This window comes from Spermophilus citellus (genome assembly GCF_964194105.1).
Source record: "Spermophilus citellus genome assembly, chromosome: 3".
Lineage (NCBI taxonomy): Eukaryota > Metazoa > Chordata > Mammalia > Rodentia > Sciuridae > Spermophilus > Spermophilus citellus.
In genome coordinates, this window is record NC_138184.1 from 162036803 (window position 1) to 162054187 (window position 17385).

Here is a 17385-nt window from a genome sequence, read left to right on the forward strand (position 1 = left end):
ATCATGCTGGATGCTGCAGAGGGTGGGTTATGGAACCTGAACTGTGCAGCTTGCAATATTTCCTCAAATACTACACATCTAGAAAATCTCGTTTTACATTGCAATAAATAAACTCCAAAACACTCCCAAACGATGGGCCCATTCTATTACTGAGAATAGGCAGTATTTGCTTTAGGAGAAATGTATTGTCTCTGAAGGATATTTGAAGGAACAGTTGTAAAAACAAAACAAACAAAATCGACACCCAACCAATCTCAACTATCCCTTCAAAAGAAAAGGGGAAAAAAAGAAGGAAAGGTAGGCGGTGGTGCCGGTGGGGGGACTGCAAACCTCCTACAGAAACCTAGCCCTATGAGAGTGGCATTTAAAAACCACCCATTTTATGGAACATCTTTTGGAGCCAAATCCGTCACCCGAGTCCCCGGAACACTCCCGCCCTCGGTCCCTCCCACCCCAACCACCACCACCACACACGCTCGCAGGATGACAGAGGTTGCTGGTGGCGCGGTCGCTCAGGTGAGGGGCCACCCAGTCCCCAGAGGCGCAGGCGGCTAGAGCCCATTCGCTGCCGCAGCAGCAGAAGGACCGGAGGGGGTTGGCCAGAAGGGGAAGGGGCGGGGGAGGCCGGGGAGAGTGCGGGGGAGGAGGGACGCGAGGAAGCGAAGGAGGGCCGGGAGAAGCTACAGCACAACGCAGTGAAGGGGGAGCGGAGGGCGGTAGCGGCGGGGACGCGCGCCGGCTTAAGCTAGCCTTGCTTTGCCCGGGTCGGTGGCGGACGCGCGCCGCAGTGCGAGCCTCAGACGCGCGGGCGCTGGGGACAGCTCCGGGGTGGCCTGGCTGGGGCAGCTGGAGGAAACCGCTTCATCAAACACCAACGACATCTGCGCTTCAGGGTCCTGGGCGGTTGTGCCTGGACTGAGCAGTGGGCGCCACGCGAGAACGTGAGTAGATCCGTGTGCGTCTAGCAATTGACACTCGGTTCTGCTCCAAGATCCAGGCTGGAGCCGAGCAGGGCGCGGGAGCCTGCTGCGTTGTCAGTGGGACACCAGCCCGGGTTCAGCCGAGCGCTCTCCTATCGGGCAGCTTCTGCTGCAAGGGGTGAATGGGGTTGCCAACTCCCTTCTCCCTCACAGGCCTTTGACACAGTGGCGGGCACCTAACCGAGGAGAGAGACGGGCACCCGGGTAAGGGCACAGCCCGTTGGCGCAGGCGGGCACCTATCACCTCCTGCAGGCTGTGGCCAACTTCTGTATCCGCGCCGGTGCCCCACGCTTTCTGGGAAACCCTGCCTGGAGGTCTCCTTGTGGGCAGTTGGTCATAGAGAGGCTGCTGGGGCCGGCATAGTGGCTTCCTGGGCACCGACTGTGAGGGCGCAGGTTGTCACGCTACAGTGGTGGGATGAAGAGCAGCGGGGCTGGGTCGGGCGTGCACGGGAGTGTGCGCGTTCCGGTCCCCACGGACACATCTGGGCGTGGGCTTTGTTCAGATGTGCTCACACCTGCTCGGATCGCTGAGTTCATGAGGTGATGTGGATTTCCCTCCACTATCACTGGCCTAGAGAGGACTCAGGGAATGTTGGGTAGGGTGAGGACCGGGGAGACACTGAGCACAGCCGGTTGGGGGCACTTGCGGAGGGCTTTGTTGGCCTACAGGTGTGGGCCGGGGGAGTCCTAGCACCTCACCCAGCCTCTGAGGACTGGGACTTGTCCGGATTGACCCCCTGGCTTGGGACTGACTGAAAAGATCCTCTTCCCTACCCGGGCTCCCAGAGGTGGGAATCTGGCAACCGCTTCGTCCGGTGATGCTGTGTTGATGAACCAGGAGTGATTATCGGCGCTGGAGCCTCCATCTATCTAGCTGCGAGCGCCATCTGTGCCTGGCGCCGCCCCGGGGCCCCTCCACGCCTTGCGGGTGGGCGCCTCAGCATCCTCAGGCAGTTTGTCGGCTCAGCTACACGAGGCCGGCATCCACCGGAGCACTGGGGAGGGACCGAGATGTCGCCATAGGGTGAGCCAGGGAGCCGTCCTCTCTCTAAGAGAGGTGTTGGACCAGTAGCAAGCGCCGCTGGAGAGTTCCGGGGCCCAGTCGGCCGGCTAGTAGTCAATTTCCCTTTTCTTGCCGGCTTTGCCGGCGGCTGTGTCTCCTACGCCCTCACGCTGACCGTCGCCCCCTGCACAGCGGCGGGCACCGAGTGAGGTCGCCAAGCGGTGGCGTCTCTTGCCTACCCTGTTTCTTTCCTGGCTTTTTGTGCCAGTAGCTCTAGCACTGAGCTGTAGCCAGGCACAGAGATGTACTGAGAGGCAAGCGTTCTTTTCATTTCCCTGCCCCGTAAGTTTAATGCTTAGAAGTGCGGATCCAAGGGGCTAGGCCCTTCCTCATGGAAGGCTCCTGCAGGACCTGAGCGAACCGAGTATAATGGGGCAAGAGGCATTGATTCCGCACCAGGAGTTACCCACTGGGATTGTCCTGAGAAGGAACAGAGTAGCTACTAAACACAAACCGACAGGTCTGGACCGCTACTGAAATATTGTGATAATAGCTCGGAAGTGAATGAGACCTTCCAAAAGTTCTGCAATGGATTTACATAATTAATACATTCTACTTAACTCTTATGAAGTCAACGTGTTTTTTTTTTTTTTTTTTTTTTTTTTTTTTTTTTTTGAGAGCTTCAGGTGTGCTGGGTGCTGTGCATGTTACACATATCATCATCTCTTTTAATTACCCACAACAACCGCGTTCAAAGATTAGGAGACAGAGATTTGGATTGGTCAAGTAACTTTCCCAAGGCTAATGTTAACTTTTTGCCCCAGTGCTTTACCATCCAAGACTGAAAATGTGGCCTTTGGGGGGCTTATTATTAAATTAGGTGAAGCCTAAATCTAATGGTAATAAAAGTACATTACAAGCCCATTTGATTCTAACCTCTCCACCATAGTAGGTAATATTGTAATTCAGAGGACCATGAATAATGTTTTATTACTCTGTATTGCCCTTAAGTCCATTACATGTTATTTTATTCCTATTTGCTTTTACATACGTGAGTGTTAACTCACAATCCAATCCATCACAGTCATTAAAGTGTTCTTAAATCAGAGATGTTCCTGGCACATCACAATATTTTTTTTAAAAAAGAGATGATCCTGGCACATCACAATTTAAATATATATATATATTTTAGTTTTAGGTGGACACAATATCTTTATTTTATTTTTATTGGTGCTGAGGATTGAACCCAGTGCCTCACACATGCCAGGCGAGCACGCTACCACTTGAGCCACATCCCCAGCCACAATTTTTAAGAAAATTTTTTTTTAAGACAAACCTTTCTGTTTGCAAATGTTTCTTTTTCAGGGCTCACATCCAGTATGTCCTTTGAAGACTGTTTTGACTGCAAAAGAGTTGGTCTTCAAATTGGAAGTTGAATTTGTATAGGACTGCAGTATAGAAACCTAGACAAGCATTTTATACCCTAAATATATGACAGTGTTTGGCACATTTGTAAAGATGTTTCATGTTAACTAGTAGAAAAGAAGAATGTGAATGAAAGTGAAATCAGCTATAGTTTTTAGAATTATTATAATTAACCAATCAATTGGAAAAAATGGACTCATTTTGTATTCATAATCTTTCTGATTCATGATCATCTTTCAACCTTCTTTCTGCTTTATGACAGGAAAGTTACTAAACATTTCACATTCCTGGAATTATAGAGCTATAATTAAACTCATGCAAAATTTCACCTAACCCTTTTAAAAGGAGTGCAGTGGGATGGAGAGAAGTTGCCTAGCCTTGTAATGCAGGTAGTGATGTGGTACTTGGATTGAATGCCTGTACCCTTATATAACATCATTGTTGCTGCAGCAGTGACAGTAAATGAAAAGCAAGTCATCTTTGGAAATGCTACCTCCTGTGGCTGGGGTGAGCACTTCAGAAGTGTATGTGAAAGGAAGTTGAGGATGTGTACACCTGGGCTGTAAAAAATTTCCTTAAGAATCACTTCAAATAATGCTTTTGTGAAGGTATAGTTTTTTTTTAAAATTTTCTTATGTGGGTATTATGTTGTGTATATGGAAAGGAACTATTTAATAGAACTCCACAATCTTTTGTTTAGAGAGATTCATTCATTCATAAATATTTACTGAGTGTATGGCTTCCTATTCTAAGTATTGGAAAGACACTTATGAGTAAAACTGAATTTCTATCCTTAGGGGGTTAATTCAAGTTTTGGTCACATATTCATCTGTGGTCACATATTCCTCCCCCATATCAATTTTTTTTTCCCAAGTCACAAATGTACAGCTTGGAGAACGGAATACACTGATGTAACCAGCACTCAAATCATGAAACAGAATGTATCTGAGAAAACCTCCCTAAGGCCCCCAACAGCCATGACTCTCTTCAAGGGTAGCCATTGAGATGCCCAGGCTGATTCTGACCCTCTCTTAAGAAGGTCCTGATTTGCAGCCTACATCAGCAGCCTATGGAGTCTCATCCCCATTTTCAAACAACAGTTTCTATCTGAGAAGCATAGCAGCCAGGAGCAAATGTAACTGGGATATAGAGCTTCTAATGAGTTCATCTTCTCTGGGAATTTTTTCATGTTTAGATTCAACTGCCGAGATGATTGATGAAGAGGAAGTGATTTGAAAATGATTGGAAATTACTAAATACAGTTAGGTACTCTGATTTTAAATTGCATGCCTTCCCGCTTGAAAGAGCCTGTACCTTCCTGGCAGGTGAAGACAGAAGAGAGGCCTGGATGCTAAGGACAAGAATTCAGTGGCTTACTTAACCCTTTGCTCAGGCAAATAAAAACCTCCTTTGTTTAAAAAAGTATCAGAGGCTAGGGCTGAGGATGTAGCTCAGTGATAATAAGCTTGCCTAGCATATGTGAGGCCTTGGATTTGATTCCTAGCCCTGTAAAACAAGGGTTGGGGGGAAGGAGCATCAGATCAGAGACAGAGCTTCCTACTCTTCTCAGCTTTACTGAGGTATAATGAACAAATAAAAATTCCACATATTGGGCTGGGGTTGTGGCTCAGCGGTAGACCGCTCACCTGGAATGGGTGAGACCCTGGGTTTGATCCTCAGCACCACATAAAAATAAATAAAATAAGAGTATTGTGTCTAATTACAACTAAAAAGTAAATATTTAAAAATTGCACATATTTGTGTACAAGTTGATGTTTTGATATAGGTATACATTATAAAGTGATTACCATAATCAAATTAGTTAGCATATCCATCATTTCACATATTACCTTTTTTTTTTGTAGTGAGAACATTTAAGATCTACCATCTTAGCAAATTTCAAGAATGCAATATAGTATTAACCATAATTACCCAGATATACATTAGACTTGCCAAATTTACCCCTCCTTCTTGAAATTTTGGACCCTTTGACCAACATCTTTCTGTTCCACTTTCACCCCATTCCCATCTTCAACCCCTGAAATATCACCATTCCACTCTCTGCTTCTATGAGTTTAACTAAAGTTTCCATGGTTGACAAAATCTACCAAAATCAACTGATAATTGTTGATTTTCCTTCTCAAAATGGAAAGGGGAAGACTGCATGGGAGAGGAAAATATAAATGGCCCTGCCTTTGGATTTAGCAGCTATAAATTATTTATCATATTACCTTTTAAAAAAGGGACATATGGAGATATTTATGGCTGAGTTACTTTTTTTTGTGGTAAAACAAATATTAGCATTTAAAGTATCTTGTTCAGTGGCATTAAGGGCATTCATATTATGTGCAACTCTCACCACTATCCATCCCCCCAAATTGAAACTCTGGGCTCATTAAGTAATTCCTGTCCTCTCTCCCCACTGGCAATCCCTATTTCTGTCTCTGACTTTGACTACCCCAAGTCACAACATGAGCTTTTAGGGGACACCCACTATCTAAACCATGACATCTATTTTACATATTCCATTCTATGTATATGTCACATTTTGTTTATCCATTTATCTGTCGATGGATACCTGGTTTACATCCACATTTTGGCTATTTGTATGATGTTTCCATGAACATGGTTGTATAAATATCTGTTAGAGTCACAGCTTTCAATTGTTTGGATACAATTGAAAGAGATGCTGGATCATATGGCAATTCTATCTTAACTTTTTTGAGGAACTGCCTTACTGTTTTCTGTAGTGACTATCATTTTATATTTCCACTAGCTGCATACAACAGTTCCAATTTCTCCATATCTTCACCAGCATTTATTACTTTTTGTTTTCTTAGTAATAGTCATTCAAATGGGTAGGAAGTGCTGTCCCTGTTGCTTTTTAAAGCTACAAATTAATATACCACATATATGGATAACTTATTTGCAAGATTTTCTGACTTTTTGGCTTAACTATTATTAATAATAAGAAGATGTACAGGTTCCAACATGCGTTGATTACCCCATGCCTTGCATGGATGTTGTGGGGCATGTGTGTCATCATCCAGGATTAGATGGCACTGGTGACATACATTTATTATTATTATTATTATTATTATTATTATTATTATTACTATTACTATTACCAGGGATTGAACCTAGGGGCAGTTAAACACTGAGCCACATCCTCAGTCCTTTGTATTTTATTTAGATACAGGGTCCCAAGTTGCTTAGAACCTCACCAAGTTGCTGAGGCTGGCTTTGAACTCATGATCCTCCTGCCTCAGTCTCCTGAGCCGCTGGGATTATAGGCCCTCCTGGTGACATACATTCTTGTTGGTTTTTTTAAAATGTTGAATTAGAGCATTTACATATCTGTAGTAAACTTGTGCCAAATGAGTTTGCTATGAGAACAGATTAAATTAGTATGCTTTTTGCCCCCAAATGACATTATTATTTTAACTCAGATTGAGAGCAAATTTACCTCAGGTCTAACCATAGACAGGAATGTCTTCATGCTGAATATTTAGAGATGTGCTAGAATTGTAAATTACAGCTCTGCATTGGGCATTTCTCCCCACCACTGAATCTTCAAAGATGACAGCATAAACCTTCACCACCCAATTATAATTGCTTAGCTGAGCTAATAAAAAAGATGTGGTGTCAACTTAATTGACCTATTTTACTGGCCTACAAGATCGGAATTTCAAATTAGAAAAAAAAAATTTAACAGTCTGATGCAGGACTTCATTCAAGTGATTAAAAAGCTACTGAATATAAGAAATGCCACTAGTAAGGGAACAAAATTATAACTACTAATGCTCCTCCATGGAACATCCTGTCCAAATGGCTTATTCAGTTTAAAAACAGGAATGACAGATCTTATTTTGTGTTATGTATTCCTTGATTTTCTTCTATGTTACTCTGCACTAAAATATTATTTCATTCACATGGGAATAAAAATGTCAGTTATAATTCAACAAAAATGATCCTTTAAAATTTTTTTATTATGAAATAATAGAAAGGACTAGAAATAGCATTTTTAACATTATATATATTTAAATATATGTATTTAATGCTGTGCATGGTGTGTTGGCTCCAAATCCACTATAACCAGAAAAATTTATTCCCAGGGCAATCTGAGGGAATCCTGTAGGAGGTCTTCCACTGGGTAATATGCAATGAATTTAATTTATCTTTCTCAAGTGGGCTGAGAGCATTCAAAAAATTCAGTATATGTATTCATCATGTAGTGATCTTTTCTCCAAATTTCAACTTTAAAGCTAATTCCATGACTCTTTTAGATGCTCTTGGCATTTGAATGGTATGATTTGCAGCATGCATTTTTGACAAACATTACAAACTCATATTAAATGCCATGAACAGCTTCTCTCTCAAGGGCAATGATAAGGGAAAGGAAAAGTACTAATCTTCCACTAATTATGCCTTAAGGTAAGAGTGGACTGTGAAAGAGTTTCACCCTGGAGCTTTTTGGTTCTTTGAGGGAGGATGGCTTGCAAGCTAGCATGCTTCTGCCTTCCAAAGCCTGGTGCGCCTTTTCAGTCCCTCACCTCAATAGAGAGCTGAAAGGACAAAAGTGAACAAAGGAGGCCTGTTTTGCCTGCCCCACTTGCTGGGCTGTTGTCTTGGCCCTTTTCAGTGAAGGAGGGAGGGGGAGCTGGGTCAAAGTTGAAGAACACTGAAAAGGAATTCAAGCTTCATGTCGAAATTTGAATTATAGCTTCAGTTTGAGTGCCGTGTAGATTAGTTTGAATTGAAATTTCTGAATCTGTACAAGCTTAAGTGACAGATGGTGCTGGAACAGCATACATAGTGCTGGATGGTGTACCCGAAATGTTGAGTGCCCAAGCGAGGCACTCGGTAAACATCTAGTTAACTGACAAAAGTTTGAAAACTGTAGGAAGTGCAGTTTGATGCTGTATGCCGCATTAAGACATTGGATTGTGTGAATTAAGGGAGGCCCCTGTTTCTGGCATTCACTCAGGTGCACTTGTCCCCCCTAATTGCATTGCAAATATTCTTCTGACTGTTTTTCAGCTTTCCTCTCTACTATCTGGTTGAATAAATATAGACATGTCCAACCAGCTTCCTTTGTAAAATTGCATTAGAGTATTTTGCTGTTGTCTGCAGAGTGTTTTGATATACGAGATGAGGCTGTTTTACATGTTGACTATCCAGTGTTTTTTCCCTTACATGAGTATATTTAAGAAGAGTGATTTTTGGCTTTCTGTTCCAGTGGGGGTCTATCACTCTCATGTTTGCTAATGAAGTTTCTAAAATGACACTTAGTTTTGTTTCAATTTGGTAGGCAGCATCTTACTTAAAACATTTAAGTAAGAGAAGTTAGCTGCAGATGGAACTAGAATGTTAAAACAGCTACTAGGAAGTAGAGGTTATTAGAATGTAAGTGAAAACAAAAAACAGATTGGGGTAATTTGAAACTCTTCCCAGTATTCCATAAAACTACTGTTGGAAATTGAAAAACTGCAGCATTTTAAAACTGAAAAATTGCCAAATTTTACTTTGACATCTTCAGCCATTTAAAAACTTGATGATAGTCTTTTGTTCTGATGTTTATAGCATGATGGACAAAATTCATTATACATTTTTCATATATATATATATATATATATATACATGTATACTGAATATATTTAGATATATATGTGTATATATGTATACTTAATAGGTTACTTTTAGGAAAATAATACTGACATATAAATAATGAGAGTAAAATAGTAAAGTGAAAATTCAGAGATAATTAACATGTAATATAAACAAAAAACAATTTACTTCAGAATTGATTATATTAACTTGCTATATGTACTTTACTTATTATATACTTTGTATATATCATGAATTTTAATTTTAATATGCAAGTAACTTTTAATTCATATATATATATGTATATATGTGTGTGTGTATATATATACACACATACACACACATATATTTCTAGAAACATTTACTATGTTGCAAAATTATAGTGGAAGGTGAGATATATCAAGGGTTGATTGCTGTCCTAGAGCTATGAGAGGATTCATTAAACAGCAGACAGTAAGGGAGTTTATGATCAGATTCATTTTCTGGGACTGGAAAGAGAAGTTTGGAGATAGAGAGCATAAGGGTTTGATGGAGGGAAGGCTCAGGTGAGTAATGAGATCTTTCACGTCCTGGAGAAGTGTCCTTCAGCAGAGGGAATGGGAGAAAATTTAAATAAATGAGAAGAGTGAAGAACAGAGCACTGTAAGGGTAACAACTTAAAATCTGAAAGAGAAAAGGAGGGGAATAAAATTTTTTATTGCAATTTCCTGGATAATAGAGAATAGTATTCATTTCACAGCATTCAATTCTAAATATTTTAGAGGTTTTTTTTTTTTTTTTTGGTGGGACTTTAGGTCATTGAAGAAGCTCAACATCGTAAGATAAAAAATAACTCATAAATTACCCTGTGAAATGAAATATGAGGATACATTTACATTTAAAATAAATGTATTCAGTATGAAATATGATATGTCAAGAGCTTTGTAATGTTGTGAACAACCAATAAAAAAATAAAATTAAAAAAAAAATAAATGTATTCAGAAGAATTTCCTTAGAAGTCAAAGCTAAAATTGCATTACATTCTTATCCAGATCAGCTCTTCTTTCCAGTGATTTTGTTCTTTTATATATAGTTGGTCCCAGCTTAAGAAAGTAATGTGAAAATGTGAACTTGGTAAACCCATTTTGAGTGATTATTCATATCAAAGAGGATTCTTTACTGTGCTCAAGGATTATATGACATGTGAGCTTTTAAACTATATCAAGGTTCAAGTCAGGAACAACTTTTAAGGAATATGTAAGTTGACAGTTTATTCAGCCTACTGAAAGAATGTAGTGCAATAGAACCAAGTGAAGCCAGCAAATAAAGCTAAGTTAATAGCTTTATTTAAATAAAATCAGTGAAGAGGTAGACAGGTGATAATTGAAGAAGCACCTCAATTGCATGAAAATGTTGGATATTTGCTCAGGATAATTTTGAGGGGCCAAGTCCCACATGATAAAGGAAAAAAGATAACTAAGTTTGGGAGTGTTTTGGGGCCTTGCTCATGAAAGAATTCTGTCAGCTTTCCACAGGTCTCTGACTATGGAAACCCATTCTTTGCTCTGTTCCCTTAGGAAGCTGAGCTACCTTTCTCATTGTACATTGTGCCTGGTGCATATGTAAGAGCCTCATATTTGATGAATGAGTGAGTGCAAGAATCAATGACTGAATACATGAATATTGAAAACTGTAAAAATATCAAGTGGATCTTCTGTTGGAGAAAATGGGGGAGATTTTGTCCTCAGTTCTGGTTTGAAGACATTGATGAAGTCTAGATAAAAGGAAATCAAACATTCATAGTTTCATGCCTGGACTTTGTAGACTGCATTTTGCTACTTGGTTCTATATTAAGTAATTGAGTGGGCAAGTGAAATCATTCAATCCAGAAGTATATCATTTCTAAATTGCCATCATACAGTCCTAAATGATATCTTTGTGATCCCAAAGGGTTCCACTATAATTTTCTGCCTTTGCTCATGGCAGATGATTCCAGATTTGTACAAGTCTTTGCCTTTCCCACCTCTGGAGCTGGTGCTTGTCATTTCCCTCTGGACGTGTCTGGGTGGCTGCACACTGATGAGTTAAACACTTCCTGAGATTGCTTTCTGCCATCCGAGTTTGAAATCAGAAGTGAGGCACACATAACAGAAATGAAAAGTGAGAAGGCGGGTCTGGGAAGCAGATCAGAAACACTCGTGCTGCAGCTTTAAAAACAAAATTTCTTCCCTGTTTGGTTGATCATTAAATACTACTTATCTATTGTTTATATTCCGAATTGAGTCGAATTACTGAATGGACTTTCCCAACTAGTTAGTAGGTTGTAGGGGTTGGATTAAAGGCAGTGTGGCCACATTTGAGAGAAACCTAGTGTAAAAAGTTACGTAAATTCTTTGATTAGTTAAATTTTGAGAAGTAGAGGTCTATTCTCTGTTGATTAGGAAACCTCATTTTGCCACACGACTTCCCCAACCACCACTGGGAGTCAACTCAGGACTTGGGGCATGCTAGGAAAAAGCTCTGCCACTGAGCTACATTCCAGCCCTACTGTATGGCTTTGGAAAAGTTTGGAGAAGTACCCAAGCACTTCTTTTTCTTTGCTAGAAGATAGAGACAAAACAGAAACTTCCTCATCATCTAGCTCTGCCTCACAAGGACATGTAACCATAATAAGCAATGATAAAAAGAAAAGTGCTGGGAGAAAGATGACATCAATCTATGTTGTTAGTAGGTAGAATGCACCATTTTTTTCCACCATGGCATCTGGCAGATTTGCTTCAGGGGTATGTAGGCATCACATATCCATAGCAATATCTGTAGCTACTTGATTTTGAATAAATGAAGTGGTCTTATACCTCGGCCTGAGCGATCTATACCCTTACCTTTGCTGTATGATGAAAACTGTTTTCAAAACACAAACTATATCCTTAACCTTCAACAAATGATCATATATATATGTGAAAGTCAGTTTGAGTCAATATAATAGAATAAGGATGTAAAATTCAATAAATATTCTTTTTTTCTCCAGTTGCATTCAATATCTGTGATAGGCTTTTGAAATCTAATTGTGTCTTATTTCAAGCCATAATCTCATTCATGTTTTTGATGAGGACAGTCAGTAATTTTTTGTGTCAGCCGTGACTAATGAGCAACCTTACAAACCAATAAAGCATGAAACAATTTTAATATATTAAATCCGTCAGCTTACCAAATGCATATGCTTAGAAATTTGATATAAAAAGAAATATACCACTGAAGCTCAGTGGTAGAGCATTTGCCTCAAACGTGTGAGACACTGAGTTTGATCTCAGCACCACATAAAAATAGATAAAGATATTTTATCCATCTATAACTAAAACAGTATTTTTTAAAAAGAATATATACAAGAGGACAGGTTTGCTCATATCATTGCTTCTGGTACTTTGTTTGCATTCTGTTCCTTAGCACCTCAAAGAAGAGATAGGGACTTAGAAACAGTGGTTGTCATCCTACCTGCAGGTAGACACAGAACTTTAGAAATATGAATGTGTAGAGGGTTGACTTGTCCCATCAGATTTCATCTTTTGAAGTCCTATCCCCTAGTGCCTCAGAATATGACCTCATTTAATTAAATGAGTTATTTAGGGTGGGCCCTGATCCAATATGACTAGTGCCCTTATTTAATAAGGGAATATAAAGACAGGGATGGTGGAAGAAAGCCATGTAAAAATGAAAGCAGAGATCTGCAAGCCAACGATTGCCAATAACCTCCAAAAGCTAGGAGAAAGACATGAAGCATATCCTCTCTCATGTCCTTGGGGGGAACCAGGCCTGCTCACACCTTGATCTTGAGCTTCTAGCTTCCAAAACTGTACAACAATAAATTACATTGTTTAAGCCCCTCAGTTTGAGGTACTAGTTTGTTAGCAGTCCTAGCAAACTAATACAGGATGCAATAAGTTCATTGGTTACAAACCTGTCCCTTACAGAGAAGAGTGAAAAATGCAGCTTCTCCACATTTTTATGTTCCTTTATTTGTGCCAATATCTATATCTTTATAGATACATTTCATGTACCAAAGGAGTAAATACCATATAAATCAGGTATTTAGGAAGCCTCCATACCATGAATTAAGGTATAGAAATGCTGGGATTTAGGGGGAGAGTATTATTTTATTAACAAATAGAAAAAGGTTGGACTATATAGTGGCTTCTTCTTTTTGGTCATAATCAAGTTGACTCCCTTGGGCTGCCCCTATCAATTGTAGATTGTCATCATCTGAGACCTGAGGGACCTTACTGTGTTGAAGTCTCTGCAGATGCTCTTGTTACTCCTTTGCCATGAAAAATGACATGGTTGTTATTTACTCATGCTGAGGAAGACAAAGCCATGGGTGAGCTCACAGACAATTTCAGTGTATATGCTGCTTCAGTGGGGAAGGTAAAGGATGTCATTGTGGAGAATTTGTGTGTGTGTGGCGGGGGGTATTGGAGATTTAACTGAGGGACAGTTAACCACTGAGCCACATCCCCAGCCCTATTTTGTATTTTATTTAGAGACAGGGCCTCACTGAGTTGCTTAGCACCTCGCTGTTGCTGAGACTGGCTTTGAACTCGCAATCCTCCTGCCTCAGCCTCCCAAGCCACTGGGATTACAGGCATGCTCCACTGTGCCAGGCCAATGTGGAAAATTTTGCAGCTAACAATAATCAGGCATCACCCCTGGCTCTCTGAAGAAGCAGGAGCTTTGTATCAACTTGAATATTTGAATACATTGTAAACTCTAGAACCATTTCATCCCGCCCTTGATGAAGTCTGCCCACTTTAAGTGAATTCCTGCTCTTCATTTCTACAGGCAGCAGTCTTGCCTGTCTTAGTGGTAAGCTATTCCAGTGAAATGACCTTGCTTATTAAGCTGTGTACAGGGCATTTAGTAAGCAGCTACATCCAAAAAAGAGCCCAATTGTTTTAAATAATACCAATAAAATGATTTGCAGGAAGATTCTTGGGAAGAATGCTGCAGATATTACAACTGTGTGTGATTCAGTGATTCCATTTCAACACAAAACTATTTGCCAGTTTGATTGTTCTTCCTGGCAATATATTTTCCTTGATATGGACTTGAGTTTATTTATTCTGTGGGCAGGGACTAATGAGAATTCACCAGCATCCAGCAGGAAATAATTTGGAATCATGGCTGTTTTAACTTTGCATGTTCCTACAGCTTTCCTTTAACATAAGAGTTAGCGAAGTGCATTGATTGGATGAGATGCCCAGACCCTAGACAGGAACAGAGAGCACAGGCAATAGTTTGTATCTGAAAATTCCTGTCTCAGTGTAAACTCTTCAGATCTTTTAAATATTTGTTTTGAAAGACAACTTTGTGAGGATTGTTTGAAAGGTTTATGAGAACCGTTGTAATGTTTGGCAATTGACCAATGTTTATTTGCAAATGTACTAATATGGGGATAGCCGTATCACTTTCTATGATAAATTACCAGCTTTGGATTCATTATATTATTTGGAATTGTTAGTCTAGATTTTGTTAGTTTAAACTAACATTTTAAAATTTTAGGTTCTAGGCCACTCTTTATTTCTAATTCTAGACAAATATAATACATCTTGGGAAACCAGTTACAGCCTGGGGAAATAGAAACAGGCTCTGTTGTGGCTGCCTGCTCCTCTGCTGGTCATCATCTAAGTGTAATTTCTGCCACCACTACCCCCAGTGTCCACTGCTTAGTGAGGAATGGGGCAAGTCATGCATTTGCATGTGTCATACACCTGTGACTAACAGATCCTCCATCAAGGAATGGCAGAGTATCAGTTACTTGAAATGGATGACTCGTGGCAGCTGCTGTCCGTGGCCCACCGGGCTCTCTGCCCTGCACTGACAGCTGCACATCACATCCTGTGATCACACCACCTCAGCCACCTCCAGGACCAGTACATCAAAAAAGAGGGGCCGAGCACACTGATCCTGAGGTGTTATTTCATGCACAGTCTGCTCCTGAAGTAAATAAAGAGGTCTCTCTTGTCTTTAGGAAATAAGATCACCATAATTTTTTACAACTCATCACTATTATTAAATAACAGCAATCCCAGACATTTACTAATTACTTAACCATATGAAGAACCTTACATGAATTATCTCCTTTAATCTTCATAAAAATGCTTTTATGTCACAAGCTGGCAATTTTTTTTCTGTAAAGGATCAGACACTAGATATTTTAGACTTTGTAGGCCATGCATAGACAATACATAAGAAAATGAGTAGAATTATGTTCTTATAAAACTTTCTTTACATAATTGGCACTGGGATTTGGCCCGTATAGTATGTTTGCCAGCCTTTGCTCTGTACTATTATATTCATTTTATAGAGAGGAAACTGAGGCTTAGGGAGCCTAAGTAACTGGCTAAAATAACATAGCTGATCCCAGAGGCTCAGGGGGCTGAGACAGAAGGATTGTAACTTCAAAGCCAGCCTCAGCAATTTAGCAAGGCCCTGTCTTAAAATAAAAATACAAAAAGGCTGGAGATGTGGCTCAGAGGTTAAGCAACCCTAGGTCCAATCTCTGATACCCTCCACCCCCATAAATAAATTAAATTAAATAACAAAGCTGTTAAGTTGCAGAGCTGGACTGTTATCCAAGGAATCTGACCTTTATCCCTTAGACTTAACTCCTATAAGCTACTATGTTATACTACTATGGTAAATGACAAGGGCTTGTTGTAAATTATAGAGTATGACCCAAACTTGTAAGCAAAATTTCATGTGGGTGACAATGTCAGCCAGTGTCCTGAAGATGCTCTTTAGGTGAATATAGATCTCTAATCTAACCTCTAGCATATTCTATGGATGTGACTGCATCCTTGACTAATTGAATAAAGCTTTTAAGATTTTCAGTTCATCTGATATTATGACCATTGTAGTCAATAAGGTTGCAGGAAGCAAATGACCCTAATTTAAAAAATATATATTGTATGACATTATATTATTACCTTTAAAAGTTTGCTTATGTGTTATAAAGCAAGATAATGTTTGCATATTCTAAAGGAAGCTTTTTATTTTCACAAAAACATATTATGTATACATTTCTACTAGATTTAACATAAAATCCTGGAAAGAATTCCAGTCCCCTCTCCCCAGGATGGACAGCTCCTTTTGTGATTTGTTTCCATGGTAACAGTTAAGTCTGGACTTGAGAATAACAACCTACAAGATAACCATCCAGTTGACATTGTTGGGCATTCCCTTAGGGAATTTGTAGTGCTTCATGGTGTCAAGATAACACCTAAAGTAGAATTAACGGGGTTTGCTGCTTTACTTTTTTTTTTGCACAGTAAGCTCTTTAGAGAGTGAAGATTCTCAGAGTGAACTAAAGTCAGGAAGTTTTTTTACTTTTAGACAGCAGTTTAGCAGACACAATACACCATGAGCAACCACACTTAAAAGATGTGTCCAAGATACTGTAAAGAGCTCCAGAACTCAAGAGTTTTTGGTCTTTGGGTGAATGAAATTATACAGCAGGTGAAATGGGGGCTTTGTGTAACTAATCATTGTTGCTCAAATTTTGTTTGGGGGAAGCTCAGATTGGAGACACTCCCTTGTGGAGAAATCAGAGAATGATCACTCTTGTTTAAAGGTAATTCAACTCTTTGGAAAGTTGAAGTCTTTGAATGTAAGTGAGCCTCTATTCATCCTGACAGAGGAATAAAACCCAGCTAGTGAAAAAGTTGGCTGCTGGGCTCATGTGAAATGGTTACTATGAATTAATTGGTAACAAATTATAAAAGGTATGGTTAGTGAATACTGAAAACTTCTTCTGTGGAATCATTTTCGAGAGAAGAGAGTTGTAGGTTTGGATCATTTATTTATTTAGTTTTTAAAAGTAGTTCAAATTTTTTAAAAAATGGAACAATAGTACTATGGACAACAACTTGGCATATTTTTTATGACTTTATTTATTTATCATGAAATTCACTCATGACAAGTGTATAATGAGAGGTTTTTAATAAATTTATAAGTTTTGCACCTATGGTAAGCAGAATTCTAAGATGGTCCCTAAGATATTCATCCTTTCTTTATGTGCCCTGTGTAAAACTCCTCCCTAGGTCATGGGCAGATTCTGAATACCATAGATGTAATTCCCATAACTAGGTTAAGTTATGTAGCAAAGGTGAAGGAGTTTTGCAGGTATCATTAAGATTCCATGTCTTATGATTATGAGTTAATGGAAAGGGAGATTATCCTGGCTGGACCTGACTTAATCATATATGAACCCTTAAAAAAGAACTGCCATAAGAGGCACTCTCCTACTGGCTTTGAAGAAGCTCACAACTCCATTGGAATTACTTATGAAGACACAAGGCCTTCGTTCTTCAACTGCAAAGAACTGAGTTCTTCCAG

The 17385-nt window shown here is 39.8% G+C and overlaps 1 protein-coding gene across 1 annotated transcript in view; it reads left to right on the forward strand.

Moving 5' to 3' along the window:
- Positions 1 to 735: 735 nt before the first annotated feature.
- NRCAM (neuronal cell adhesion molecule) overlaps positions 736 to 17385 on the forward strand; it is a 278975-nt gene continuing 262325 nt past the window's right edge. Inside the window, exon 1 of the mRNA XM_081286371.1 lies at positions 736 to 941. The gene's annotated coding sequence lies outside the window, so the exon portion shown is untranslated. The remainder of the gene's footprint in view (positions 942 to 17385) is intronic.